Genomic DNA, 16,189 nt, shown 5'->3' with positions numbered 1-16,189 from the left:
TATAAATGTAAAAAGTGACAACATTCCGTCCGAAAATTTCAAGTCGATCGGAGAAAAACTGTAGGAATGGGGGAAATTTAAAGTGCGGGTTTACCAGAGTGTTTCAAAGGGTTTAAAACTTTGAACGCGTTTTTTCTCGAAACCACTTTTTCAAAGTCGGTAGTCAAATTTTTCGAAAACTATTGCATCGATCGACTTTCCTTTTGCACACTTCTTTTAGACATGTTTTTCTCGTATTTGATTTTCAAATAGAACTTATTTTATAGGACGAAATAGGGTCAAAATGTATGCAAAAAATGTCATTTTTTATAAAAAACGTTATAAAAAATTTAATTTTTAATAAAAAAAAATCCTTCGTTCAAACACGAGTCAGACACATACACTTAAAGAAAAATTTTGAATTTTTGATTTCAGATGAAAATTGGCGGAGAAAATTTGACTACCGCCAGGGCACTATTTTTGATGGGGTCAAAATTCAGGCATTCTCACTCGCTCATTTTTTTAATATTTTCTTTTCAAGATTTTACAGATTATAGTTGAAGCATTATTTATTCATATTCAATAAACAAAAATTGTAAGAATATCCCAGGAGCTTTGAAAAAATTCACGAAAATAGGGCTTTTTTGGGCCTCCAGGGTAGGATAACCCCTTAAATCTTGTACTCAATGATGCAGTGAAAGAGGTTATTGATATGCATCAATTGAAAATGCTATGTCCCGATTATTAAACTTTGATGATGTTATCGACACTTTTGCAGAACAGAAAGCTCGAAGAAAAGATTTTTCTTAATAAATAATTTGTTTTTGTTTCATTGTAAATATTTGCAAGCTTCTTCACGATGTAGTTCCCTCACTAAAAAGCTTGAAATGTGAAGCCTCCAATCAGCATAGATCTGGCCTATAAGGCTAGCGTGGGGCTATGGCCTCTCGCCTATGAGAGCCCTATGCCCAGCAGTTGAACGTATATAGACTGGATAATGTGGATCTATATAAATGTATAAAGTGTCGGATAACTACTTAAGCGGTTTGTTAAAATTAAACAATTTATATGACAAGAAAAAGAATTACGCCTCTGAATGACTGCAAGGGTATATAAGATTCAGCTTGCCGAAGCTAGCTTCATTTCTTCTTTTTTTTTTTAATTCAAGGCAATCTTTTGGAATAAAGAGGTAATAATAGGTTTGCAATTTTGTTTAGGCGGACTAAAGCAATTAGCAGACAAAATTTTATATCATCCGCGTACATTAATAAGAAGGCTTGAAGAGCGGAGGATAGATCTGTGAGTGCAGGGGTACACCTACCCGTTGGAAGAGGTACGGCTCCAACTTTATGGGAACCGATGGGCAGAACAGCTAGTTTGGCGATGGCTCTCTTAATGATGCCCGTAGCTGTACGGACCATAGTGTAGCGAGCGGAGTATATAATTTTAATTATATTTTAATTACATAAATATATCCGTTGTATGGGCACATGCAAATGATTTCAATTCATATTTTAATTACATAAATACATACATTGTATATGCCCATACAAACTAACACATTCCTTCTCAAGTGTCCGGCCAGCGAGCCGGCCCTAAAATGCTGACCATGCATTCCCATGGAGGCGACTGGCCTTCACACCAACTAACACTTATAGCCAGCCGTCTCGTGGTATATATAAACATAAGGAAAATATGCCAATGCAAGTATATACTCCTATCGCTGCTCACTTCAGCTTTTAGCTTTTAAAAATATATGTTAGAGAATAAAGATCAGTCTAGAGACACTACTCACAACGACAACGCGTTATTATTTTTCCCGATATTATATGGCGACCGTGACAGGACACGGAAACATTTTTTTAACGTTGAGTGAAATTAAAGTTGGCTCCAATTAGATCCGACGATTTTCGTATGTTTTATGGATACCGAATGAGAAGAATTTAAAAACAATACACGATTTTTTTTAGACTAAACAAACAATTCATGTTGGAATTAATCGGAATCGGAATTAATATAAAACAGAACAATTTTCAATTGGTTTAACAACTCCTTATCAAATTACTGGTTAAACCATTAAAGTGGGATTACGAACATTTTGGAGGTGATAAAAGTCTGTCATCGCCACGAAGAGTGCATCAGTTTACAACGCATGGTAGGCAGGACCGCCCACTATGCCAACGGTCAGGGATCCAAAACAGGAGTACTAGTACGGCAAGCAATATCCGCTGGCTGTGACACCGTTGGATAGGTATGGATGGTACACCCGTACCACAAAAAAACAAGCCCTCACTTCAAGAGGCACTAGAGACGCAACCGAAGGATGGACCAAGGCCTTTGACCATTGCCGAATATAAAGCAAGGCAAGCAGCGAGGGAGCGTCAGCGAGCCCAGGCCAGGGACGACCAGTTAACGCAAATACCAAAAACTGCTCCCATAAAAAAACAAAGGGGCGGCAAGCGAGCCAAATTACTGAAGGAGAGAGCGGTGATCATCGGGGACCTGAAGGAAGGAAGACCCCAAACTAACCAGGAAAAGTTGAAACTGCGGCTTAAGGAAATAAATTGCCTTCTCCACCGGGAGAAGAAGAAGCGGACTAAATAATTAGTTCACCGCTTGATTTTTTTAGCACTTGCAACGCGTTTACGCGGGGTGCGCTAATTAAGTTCATTAACAACTTATTTTTTTCACATAAACTCATGCACTACCACACAACTTTTGGTGTAAACTTAATATAAGTAAAGCTATTGTAACTTGAATATTGCCGATATGTAAACTAAAAGTTGTGCACTTAATAACCTCATCATTTATAGGTTTACTAAACAGCTTATTCCCCCTACATAAAAAAAAAAAAAAAATAATTAATCGCATTATAAAGCAAAAATGGGTCTGTGGAGCTCAAAAGAGGAAGAAATAAAAGACAATACGGCTAATGTCGTGAATAATGTCATAGTCGACAACACTCTTCTTTTTAAATCCACGTATATTCTTCTAATAATAATAACTGTAGCTCTGTTAATACAAGTAGTGCTTAAAGTGCATTACATTTATAAAAAATGTATCAAAAGAGAATATTTGTATAAAGAACACATGAGCCGAGCACAAGACCTCGACAAAATTTAAAAAAAAGAGAGAACAACCCAAATATATTTTTCATGAAAATTAATAAAACGACTATATATGCATATATAAATATTTAAAAAAAAAAAAAATTATATACATATATAACATATAACATTCCATATCTTTGCTTACATAAGGAAATGAAATACAAACTTTTAAAACTAAGGGAAATATTTTATCATAGCGGTATAGGGAAATGTCTACAACTAAGGAGGCTTTATAGAGGGTAATTATAGAACACCCAGAGTTCGTTAACAGAAGTAAGTTAATTTTAGGAAAACATAATAAGCCAATTACAATATATGATTTTGAATATAAGTACATGGAAGAGTTTGGCTTACGGTTTTCACCATTGATAAGCTGCGCAAGCACACAAAAGGCAATAATACTATCAACTATTCCTCAAGTGAAAGTTGAATCTGTCCTAGACCGCAACGAAATGCTGGCAGGAAATATACAATTCAAAATCAGCTTAAATATTACTAATCAGGCTAATGAGTAATGGTTAAGACTAGAAAAATTCTTGGCTAATAAAAAAGACCGAGATTTTGAGAAGTTATAAGTGTGTTAATAAAAATACACACATAAGGAAAGAAACGCTCGAAAAACATTTGGGCGAAATTCTCATTAACGCCAACAAAGTAAGAAGAGCGATAGCAGTAAGTCGAGAATCAGTATCTACTTGTCATGAAAGTCAAGTAATACTTATACATAATCAGATTATATCTATTGTAAGAAAAGCTCTCGAAAAGTATGAGATTGTTTTCCATATACCAGAGAACTTTAAAGAACCAATAGAGGCAAATATAACAATTGCCTACACAGACGTCCACGATAGTTCGTTGCCTGATATTTTTAAGGAAGATACCTGTGAAGATTTCTTAGGGCTCGAAAGCCCATTAAAAGTCTGCAAAACAGAAGTAAAGGTGGATCCAGCTAACATTAATAACATAGCTGAGGACTTGGAAGAGACAACAATGGCCCAAACCAATGTCCAATTCTTAAAAACTGCGGCTTCACTCATTCCTGAGTTTGATGGCAAAGCAGAAAATCTACGAAGTTTCATAGATGCCTTGGAGCTTGTAGATGGAATAAAGGAATCATATGAAAACACGGTAGTCCAATTAATAAAGACAAAATTAAAAGGACATGCTCGCAACCTTATTGGAGAGGAAAACACAATAGCAACAATTGTGGCAAAGCTGAGTAAATCAGTCAAAGGGGAGTCGGTTGAAGTTTTATCAGCCAAACTTATGAATTTACACCAGAAAAACAAAACGGCAAATGCATATGCCAAAGAAGTAGAAGATTTGACCAGAGCATTACAAGGGGCTTATATAAACGATGGTTTATCATTAGAATTAGCATCTAAATATAGCACCCAAAATGCAGTAAAAGCAATGACAACAAACTGCTCAATCGATAAGGTAAAACTTATCATGCAGGCGGGAACGTTCACAAACATGAACGAAGCCGTAACTAAATTTGTCAACAGTTATACCGAAGCAACAGGACAGTCAAACGCCGTATTATTTTATAATAATCGGTATTACCATAACAATTCCCGAGGAAATAATACATACCGGGGCAGAGGAAATCGTGGTGGTGGACGTGGTAATTACAATAACCGTGGCTATTATCACAACAACACCACGCCGCAAGGAGTCCAAAACTCCTCAAACCGCGGAAATAACTCTAATCGGAGTGTTAGGGTCACACAGGAAAACGAGGAGGACCCCTTGACGGTAGAAGAAGAACAGTAAAAATATATAAAATCAATATCAGCCTCAGTTTTTTCATAAAAGTTAAAAATGAAAAAACCAACACAAATTTAACATTGTTAGTAGATACAGGAGCCGAGATTTCATTACTCAAACAACGTAATCAAGAGTACCCCGAATTAGACAGTTCTAAAATTTCGAATATAACGGGAATTGGACAAGGTTCTATAAAATCCTTGGGTTTAGCGCTAGTGGAGCTTAAAACAAAAAATGTCATTATACCACACGATTTTCAAATAGTTCCACCTGATTTTCCGATTCCATGCGATGGCATTCTGGGGATAGATTTCATTAAAGAGTTCAATTGCATTTTAGATTTTCAAGACTCACAGGGTTCTTTAGTATTAAGACCTAATAACCTGACTTTTCCAATACAAATTCCAATGCACAATTCGGTTTCCGAAAATACTGTCTTACTGCCATCTAGAGCAGAAGTAATTAGAACAGTGAAAATTAACTCAACAGAATCGTCCGTTTTTATTCCGAGTCAAGAACCATTTAAAGGTGTGCTGGTTCCGTGCACATTAGTTAACACGGGTTGTGCAACAGTCCGATTTTTAAATACAAACTCCGAAACAATTAGTTTAAATGTTAACACAATAAAATTCGAGTCGTTAGAAAACTATGATATACAAAAGCCCATGGTACTCAAACCCAAGAACAGTAATGATAGAACAAAAGAAGTATTGAAAAAACTAAGTTTCCCCTCTCAATTCCAAACAAAATTATCAGAACTGTGTACTACTTATAGTGATATATTCGGTCTTGAATCGGAACCGATATTAGCTAACAATTTTTATAAACAACAACTTCGTTTAAGAGATAAAACACCAGTATATATAAAAAATTATAGAAATGCAGAAAGTGAAAAGCCAGAAATAAACAAACAGGTTGACAAATTAATAAGGGATGGTATAGTCGAACCTTCAATTTCAGAATATGACAGTCCATTATTGTTGGTTCCAAAAAAATGTCTACCAAATTCAACAGAAAAACGATGGAGACTAGTGGTTGACTATAGACAAATAAACAAAAAATTATTAGCTTAGACAAATTTGCTTTACCACGCATAGAAGATATATTAGATCAGTTAGGACGAGCTAAATACTTTTCTTGCTTGGACCTTTTGTCCGGATTTCACCAAATAGAGTTGTCCGAAAGGTCTAGAAACCTTACATCATTCTCTACAAATAAAGGTTCATTTCGTTATACGAGATTGCCGTACGGACTAAAAGTGGCACCAAATTCATTCATGAGAATGATGACCTTAGCATTTTCCAGTCTAGAACCATCACAGGCGTTCCAATAGAGGCAAATATAACAATTGCCTACACAGACGTCCACGATAGTTCGTTGGCTGATATTTTTAAGGAAGATACCTGTGAAGATTTCTTAGGGCTCGAAAGCCCATTAAAAGTCTGCAAAACAGAAGTAAAGGTGGATCCAGCTAACATTAATAACATAGCTGAGGACTTGGAAGAGACAACAAGGGCCCAAACCAATGTCCAATTCTTAAAAGCTGCGGCTTCACTCATTCCTGAGTTTGATGGTAAAGCAGAAAATCTACGAAGTTTCATAGATGCCTTGGAGCTTGTAGATGGAATAAAGGAATCATATGAAAACACGGCAGTCCAATTAATAAAGACAAAATTAAAAGGACATGCTCGCAACCTCATTGGAGAAGAAACCACAATAGCAACAATTGTGGCAAAGCTGAGTAAATCAGTCAAAGGGGAGTCGGTTGAAGTTTTATCAGCCAAACTTATGAATTTACAGCAGAAAAACAAAACGGCAAATGCATATGCCAAAGAAGTAGAAGATTTGACCAAAGCATTACAAGGGGCTTATATGAACGATGGTTTATCATTAGAATTAGCATCTAAATATAGCACCCAAAATGCAGTGAAGGCAATAACAACAAACTGCTCAATTGATAAGGTAAAACTTATCATGCAGGCACCGTGGTGGTGGACGTGGTAGTTATAATAACCGCGGCTATTGTCACAACAACACCACACCGCAAGAAGCCCAAAACTCCTCAAACCGCGGAAATAACTCTAATCGGAATGTTAGGGTCACACAGGAAAACGAGGAGGACCCCTTGACGGTAGAAGAAGAACAGTAAAAATATATAAAATCAACATCCGCCTCAGTTTTTTCATAATAGATACGGGAGCCGAGATTTCATTACTCAAACAACGTAATCAAGAGTACCCCGAATTAGACAGTTCTAAAATTTCGAATATAACGGGAATTGGACAAGGTTCTATAAAATCCTTGGGTTTAGCGCTAGTGGAGCTTAAAACAAAAAATGTCATTATACCACACGATTTTCAAATAGTTCCACCTGATTTTCCGATTCCATGCGATGGCATTCTGGGGATAGATTTCATTAAAGAGTTCAATTGCATTTTAGATTTTCAAGACTCACAGGGTTCTTTAGTATTAAGACCTAATAACCTGACTTTTCCAATACAAATTCCAATGCACAATTCGGTTTCCGAAAATACTGTCTTACTGCCATCTAGAGCAGAAGTAATTAGAACAGTGAAAATTAACTCAATAGAATCGTCCGTTTATATTCCGAGTCAAGAACCATTTAAAGGTGTGCTGGTTCCGTGCACATTAGTTAACACGGGTTGTGCAACAGTCCGATTTTTAAATACAAACTCCGAAACAATTAGTTTAAATGTTAACACAATAAAATTCGAGTCGTTAGAAAACTATGATATACAAAAGCCCATGGTACTTAAACCCAAGAACAGTAATGATAGAACAAAAGAAGTATTGAAAAAACTAAGTTTCCCCTCTCAATTCCAAACAAAATTATCAGAACTGTGTACTACTTATAGTGATATATTCGGTCTTGAATCGGAACCGATATTAGCTAACAATTTTTATAAACAACAACTTCGTTTAAGAGATAAAACACCAGTATATATAAAAAATTATAGAAATGCAGAAAGTGAAAAGCCAGAAATAAACAAACAGGTTGACAAATTAATAAGGGATGGTATAGTCGAACCTTCAATTTCAGAATATGACAGTCCATTATTGTTGGTTCCAAAAAAATGTCTACCAAATTCAACAGAAAAACGATGGAGACTAGTGGTTGACTATAGACAAATAAACAAAAAATTATTAGCTTAGACAAATTTCTTTTACCACGCATAGAAGATATATTAGATCAGTTAGGACGAGCTAAATACTTTTCTTGCTTGGACCTTTTGTCCGGATTTCACCAAATAGAGTTGTCCGAAAGGTCTAGAAACCTTACATCATTCTCTACAAATAAAGGTTCATTTCGTTATACGAGATTGCCGTACGGACTAAAAGTGGCACCAAATTCATTCATGAGAATGATGACCTTAGCATTTTCCAGTCTAGAACCATCACAGGCGTTCCTATACATGGACGAATTAGTAGTCATAGGATGCTCCGAACAACATATGTTTAACAATTTAACAAAAGTATTTCAGTTATGCCGTAAATTTAACTTAAAACTTCATCCAGAAAAATGTTCATTCTTTATGCACGAAGTCACTTATCTGGGTCATAGGTACCAGACGAAAATAAATACGAAGCAATTAAAAATTATCCAGTGCCCAAAAACTCAGATGAGGCGTGCAGATTCGTAGCATTCTGTAATTACTATAGAAGATTCATAAAAAATTTTGCAGATTATTCTAGACATATAACAAAACGTTGCAAGAAAAATGCCCACTTCGAATGGAACAAAGATTGTAATGATGCATTTAATTATTTAAATGAAGCCTTAATGAGCCCAAAACTCTTACAATACCCAGATTTCAACAAAGAATTTTGTATAACAACAGATGCTAGCAAATACGCTTGCGGAGCTGTACTTACGCAAGAACATGGGGGCGCGCACTTACCAATTGCATATGCGTCTCGATCGTTCACGAAAGGAGAATCCAACAAGTCAACCACTGAGCAAGAATTAGCAGCCATCCACTGGGCCATAAAATATTTCAGACCATACGTTTACGGGAGACATTTTATAGTAAAAACAGACCATCGACCATTAATTTATCTATTTTCAATGAAAGACCCTAGTTCAAAATTAACAAGAATGAGGCTAGATTTAGAAATATACGATTTTACTGCGGAATACCTCAAGGGGAAAAATAATTGTGTGGCGGACGCGCTGTCCAGGATCACAATAAATGACCTAAAGTCAATAAACAGACAGGTAATGAAAATTACAACCAGGTCAGAAACTCGTAAAACCCAGGATCAGAAATCAGAAAAGGAACCCTTGCAGTAGCAAGAGCTTTCGGAGCCCAGAGTCTACGACGTTGTCAATAACAATGACATCAGGAAATATGTGAAACTTAAATTCGTCAAACATAAGTGTTTGTTTAAACGAGGAAAACGAATAATTTCACAATTTGGAATTGATGATTTGTACTCTAATGAGAAAATTGATTTAAAACAATTTTTCCAAAGGCTTGAGATACAGGCCGGAATGCAAAACATAAAACAATTCCAAATGGCACCCAGCGCACTGATTTTAGAGTCAGTATTACTACGAGAATTCAAAGAAATGGGCAACCGTACATTACAAAAGGTACAAATAGCGCTACGTTCTGAGGTGACCATAGTAGACAAAAACAGTGAAAAAAGTATAAGAGAAATCTTAAAAAAATTTCATGACGATCCAATCGAGGGAGGCCATTCAGGAATAACAAGAACATTATTAAAAATAAGGCGACATTACTATTGGCCTAACATGACAAAAGTAGTCACCAAATACGTAAAAACATGTCAGACCTGTCAAAAATCTAAGACAATCACTCATACAAAAACATCAATGACCATTACCGAGACACCTACATCAGCTTTTGACACAGTATTAATTGATACTATCGGCCCATTACCGCGATCGGAGGAGGGAAACGAATACGCAGTCACAATTATTTGTGATTTAACTAAATACTTAGTAACAGTATTGATTCCGAATAAAAGCGCAAATGCCGTTGCAAAAGCAATTTTTGAAAACTTTATACTTGTTTACGGCCCAGTAAAGGTTATTCTAACAGACATGGGCACAGAGTATAAAAACAGTATAATAAGAGACTTCTGCAAATATATGAAAATTGACAACATTTCATCGACTGCACACCACCATCAAACCTTAGGGACTATTGAACGCAGTCACCGAACGTTTAACGAATATGTCCGTTCATATATTTCAAGTGACAAAAGTGATTGGGACATATGGTTGAAATATTTCACCTATTGTTTCAACACTACACCATCAGTCACGCATAATTACTGCCCATACGAATTAGTGTTTGGGAGACCTGCTCGAAAATGTATAGATATTTCTAAAATAAATCAAATAGATCCTATATGTAACATAGATGATTATGCTAAGGAAATTAAGTTTAGGTTAGAATCAGCATACAAACGGGCAAGAACCATGCAAGAAAGGGAAAAAGAAAAGCGAAAAACGCTATACGACAAAGACGTAAATAACTTCGACCTAAAAATTGGAGATCAGGTCTTACTCAAGAATGAAACCGGTCACAAATTAGATCGAAATTATTTAGGACCATTTAAGGTCATAGGTATAGGCGATAGGAATAATATTAAAATCATAGACAGTAAGAAAAAACAACAGATAGTAAGCAAAGATAGATTAAAACCATTTTTCGAATAATACAACATAATTAATCAAATATAAATGTACACGTGTATGTAAGAACATACAAAGTTGTTCTATATCCTTTAATTAATTCTTAATTCCTTTTAACTTTCAATTATTTTAACATTACAAAAAAAAAAAAAAAAAAAACAAAATTTGAGAATTAAAAATAAGACCCACATAAAAACAATTCAACACCCAACATATATGCATCATCATATCATTCCATACAATTTCATTCAATTTTATTTCTTTTTGATTCTATATTCATTCTTTTAAAAAACTATTTTAGAATGACTTTATAAATATACGTCATTCATTTTAACGGGGAGGTGTAATTACATAAATATATCCGTTGTATGGGCACATGCAAATGATTTCAATTCATATTTTAATTACATAAATACATACATTGTATATGCCCATACAAACTAACACATTCTTTCTCAAGTGTCCGGCCAGCGAGCCGGCCCTAAAATGCTGACCATGCATTCCCACGGAGACGACTGGCCTTCACACCAACTAACACTTATAGCCAGCCGTCTCGTGGTATATATAAACATAAGGAAAATATGCCAATGCAAGTATATACTCCTATCGCTGCTCACTTCAGCTTTTAGCTTTTAAAAATATATGTTTGAGAATAAAGATCAGTCTAGAGACACTACACACAACGACAACGCGATATTATTTTATAATATTATATTATAATAGCTACACTGACGAATCCTTTAACAACATGATGCTTCCGATTTTAATGTTTAATTTTAATGAAGCTTCGGAACGCCATTTGGTCCTTTCCTGAAGAAGTGACAAATAATCGCTGCTCCACTTTCTCTAAAAGAGTTACTGCACTTGAGTCACAATTTGCCATCTGCTGAGGCGGCCATCGAGGAGACTTGTTGCATCCTGCTCAGGAAATGTAGTATAGCTGAAACCCTTAAGGAAATGTGATGCTCCTCAGAAGAAGAACGTTCCTCGAGTTGATCTCCTTAGCGGAAAGGTAGCCATTTCAAGGTAAAGCTTTGGTTCTGCAGTTCGGAAAAAAACGATACATGTAGGGGAGACCGGGGGTCGTGAGACACGGGGGGTCGTGAGACGCGCTTACAGCCCTGAACTAAAAAGCGCGACATCTACCAGCTGACTGTGAAACTTCTTGCTTGTTTCCAATCTTCATTTCCACATCACAAATATTCCGCTCATGCCGATTCTTTATGTCTTCCCAAATGGCAACTCTAATTTTGTGATCGAAAGTTTCCCAGACCGTTCGTTTTCGCTGTCTTTTCGCTTTGTTTTACAAGCTATTTGCGAGAGTGCATCCATCCGAAACATTCCTTGGTGAGTAGCCTTTTGACACCCGGAACAAATTTTGCATAAACATTTAATGCGTCCGTTAAGCAGAAGCCATATTTAAAATATAGCTATTGGGGGGTCGTGAGACAACGTTCTCGGGGGGGTTATGAGACATTCTATTACCGCGTCATCTAGGAACATAAAATTGTATTTTATAGCCTGATATAGTGTTTCTGTACACAACCAAAACGTTTTATGATAATTTTGATATTTTTGATGGATTCAGTGTTTTTGATGATCGTTTTTTCTTTCTTTAGTCATCATGGTGCGTCATAAGTATAGTCAGACTGCCAAATCTGCGATTGATGACAATGTTTTTGTGGCTGCTATAAAAGAGGTTGCTATCGAGAAAAAGCCGCTACGGTCCGTTGGTAGATCATATAATATATATAATATATATGTATATATATAATTATTAAAGATTAAAATAAAAAATTTTGATAAAATTAAGCCATTTTCATTCTTAGAAATTTGTGTCTCACAACCCCCCGAACATTGCGAAAATCCATAAAAAACAACTTTTGAGCAGGCTTGCAAAACTTGAAGGTCGAACTAAAATTTCAACTAATTATACTCTTGTCTGAGTGAAATTACACTGAACTATGATTAAAAAATTTGTACGGGCAGAAAAATGGCTTTTCTATTATATTTTTTGTCAAAAAACAAAACCCGTCTCAAAACCCCCCGGTCTCCCCTACGCAAATACACGCTTCAACTTATCGAACGAGCTTAGGAATTTGCAGTTAGTAGAAATGTCAACGCAAAGACGAGTTTTGGAGAAGAAAGCGAAGTCCATTAGCCCAAAGGGAATGCATCAGCAATTCTCGAGGGGTACCTCATCGCGACACGAAAGCTGCCGGTTTGAGATTGGTTTAAACATGATGCCAAGACATTTCTTTCGTCATCTCTTGAATTTTTGCGATTCGGTTGGTTACAAACAAGTTAAACTCCCTCGGAGGTTGCCGAATCCACGCCAACACAATAGACATGTCAGACCAGCAATGAAAAGCACAATCGAAATCAATGTTTTCCTTGACGTTTATAATAAGCTCAGCTAATAAAAGTGCTGCTGAATGTTCTAATCATGTAATTATTAAGGCCTTCAAAGCAGAGAAGCAGAGAAGATAAGCTTTTGTGCCTGCAAGAAAACAGCTTGCTTTTTTGCATAGGTCACCATGTTTAGTTGGTAAACACTCCACTCATCCGTTTAGTTCTTTCGACAACCGATACTCTGCAAAAAGACATCCGGGTACGAAACACTTACGAAGCGGAACATCTTGCAGATGTTTCCACAAAGGTTTCCATCTTAGACGACACGAAGTTTTGTGGTCGTGCTCTCATGCTTATGTACGCAGGTGAGGCAAGAAAAATTGTTGTACCACTGAGTCCTTTGATGCGAGCGTTATGTGCCCTAAGTTTACGTACTTCTTTAGAACAGACAAATACTGAACCTTCAGTATTCTATCTAGCTTAGCTTCCAAACTCTTGAAACGACGACGAGCCAGGCAATAGGAATCAACTAGAATCAACTAAACTAAACTAAAGCTGAACTAAAGACTTCGATTTCCCAAAATCGCTTTACAATGGCAGTAAATGTTTCATCATCAGCTGATACAGATTTATAATTTGGGGTTCAGTTGTGTCCCCTCCTGCCGGCGGCTCGGAGTCATAGAATTAAGGGGGTTCCGTCGTCGTACAAAACACTTTGGAAATTGAACAATATAACTTCAGTATTTATTTGGGTTTCGAGTGGGTTTAAAATATATAACAAAGTGATAATAAAAAGAAGGGTGAAAGGAACGCAGCTCCGTTCGCGTCGCGATGCAGTGCAGAATCAGACTGATTTTTTTCTCTCCCGCCAACAGCAGCAATAGCTCCCTTTGCCCAAACTCTCCGCAAGTATTGGCACTGTGAGGCCAGATCGTGAATCTGAACATCTCGCCCGCCAATGCTAGACCGTAGCATTAAGTGTCCTAAGCGTCCTGATCGTCCTGAGCATCCTGAGCGTCCTGAGCTGGACCTGGAATCTGGGACTAGAAAGAACAAAGAATTTTTGCATGAGCATGAGCGCCTAGAGCTGCTTTAAGGGAGGCTATTCGTGAATCGGTAAGCGACAGATCTTCGCTAACGACCGCTTCAGCTGTCCTTGCTGGGTTTTTAGCATCACCACGCGAACTAAGCCATCCTGACCCGGGTGAAGCTCCACAATCCTTTCAAGTAGCTACTGCGATGGGGGAAATCTGTCGTCCTTGACAAGTTCATCCAGCTTGAGGTTCTCCGAACTTTGGGACCATTTTGGACGCTGCTGCAAATGGCTAAGCCAGTCCCTGCTCCAGCCGTCCCAAAAATGCCGCAACATTGATTGCTTGAGCAGGAACTGCTCCCTGAACTTAGCAGAAGCTGATCGGTATTCCGGGGGTGCAAGCATGAAGTCGCCGATTAGGAAGTGGGCCGGAGTGAGCACATCTAAATCGTCCGCGTCCGCTGTGAGCGGGCACAGCGGCCTTGAGTTAAGCCACGCTTCTATGCTTTTAAGCACCGTGGTCATCTCCTCGTAGGTCAGCTCTGATCCGCGATCACGCGCTTGAGGTGGTGCTTGACCGACTTGACGTTGGCCTCCCAAAGCCCACCAAAGTTAGGCGACTGCGGCGGAGTAAAATGTCAAGTGACCCGTAGCTGAGCCCACTTCGGAGCGATGAGCGTTTCATAATCATCGCGGAATTGCTTTACCAAACCTTTCAGCTGACGGTCTGCTCCCACAAAGTTGGAGCCGTTGTCGCTATATAGATGCTGAACCATGCCTTGACGTCCAGTGAACCGGTGGAATGCCAGCAGGAAGTGTTCCGTGGTGAGCCCGTCACCAGCTCCAAATGAACTGCCTTTGTTGCGAGACAGATAAACACAGCTATATATCCCTTGTAGGTGCTCGACCCCCGAATCCGCGCCGCTTTAAGCTCAATGACTCCGGTGTAATCGACTCCGGTCGTAACGAAAGGCCTCTGTGGTGGGTTCACTCGGTGAAGAGGCAGGTCTCCCATAAGCTGCGACAAGATAGTTGGGTTGGCGCGAAAGCAGCGAACGCATTTCCGTATCACTCGTTGTATGGATCTCTTTCCGGTGATGATCCAGAACCGCTGGCGCGTATGAGCCAAGGTCAGCTGGGCACCTCCGTGAAGCGTTGCTAGGTGGGAATGGTTAATAATCAGATCGGTAAAATGATGGGTACTGGGGAGAATTATGGGGTGGCGTCTGTCCGCCGGCAACGCAGAGAACCTCAAACGGCCTCGTACCCGTAAAATATCATCCACCAGAATGGAGAGCCGCAACAGCTTGCTCTGGGACGGAAGCGGTTCTTAGTTCCTTAGGGATCGAAGGTCCGCCGCGAACGACTCCTTCTGGACCATCCGTACGATGCAGAACATGGCGTCGTCGAGCTCGGGTATGCTCAAGGCTCCTGCGCGTCGGCTCGGCTTGTGCGAAGCGTTGTAAACGAAACGTCTTAGGTAGGTGACCACCCGAACGGCTCGATTATTCGTGGAAAAACGGACGACGAATGATGGGACTGGAGAGACGTGGTGTATCCGGAGCTTATCCGCTTTCGCTTCCAGCGCTGGCTCGGATGGTAAGATCGAGTTGGGAAACTGCTTCGGCCAATAATCTCGCTCGCGCGACAATAAGCCAATAACTCCTTCGGTGTCAGTCCTCTGGTCGCGCAGTCCGCCGGGTTGTCTTCGGTACCCACGTGCCGCCATTGACTTGGGTCAGAATGGTCCAGGATGAATCCAACTCGATTGGCCACAAAGGTCTTCCAACTTTGTACGTCTCCGTTCAGCCAGTGCAAGACGATAGTGGCGTCCGTCCAAAAGAAGATCTCCACCGGAACTCCGCCAATTCGAACCGCGGTGGACAACCACCTGACAAGCTTGACTGCCAGTACTACTCCGCTAAGCTCTGTCCTGGGTATTGTTTACGGCTTGACTGGTGTGACCTTCGTCTTGGCCGTCAGCAAGGTCGTGCCCCGTCGTCTCGCAGGTAAACAGCGGCAGCATAGGACGACGACGACCCGTCACAGAAGGCATGTAACTGCACAACGGCTACAGAGGCGGGATCATACTCCGTCCACCGACTGACGGTGATGTCCTCGATTCCTGGGAGGTCGGAGCGAAACGCTCGCCAACGCTCCAGAATCACGGCCGGCACCGGTGAGTCCCAGTCCAACGACACATGCACTCCCTCGCTGTTCGCCACCTTGACCGAAGTAACCTCCTTTAAAATGAGCTAT

Source organism: Drosophila ficusphila, unplaced genomic scaffold, assembly GCF_018152265.1.
Source record: "Drosophila ficusphila isolate 14025-0441.05 unplaced genomic scaffold, ASM1815226v1 contig_758, whole genome shotgun sequence".
Classification (NCBI taxonomy): domain Eukaryota; kingdom Metazoa; phylum Arthropoda; class Insecta; order Diptera; family Drosophilidae; genus Drosophila; species Drosophila ficusphila.
Note: the sequence above shows the minus strand (reverse complement) of the source record.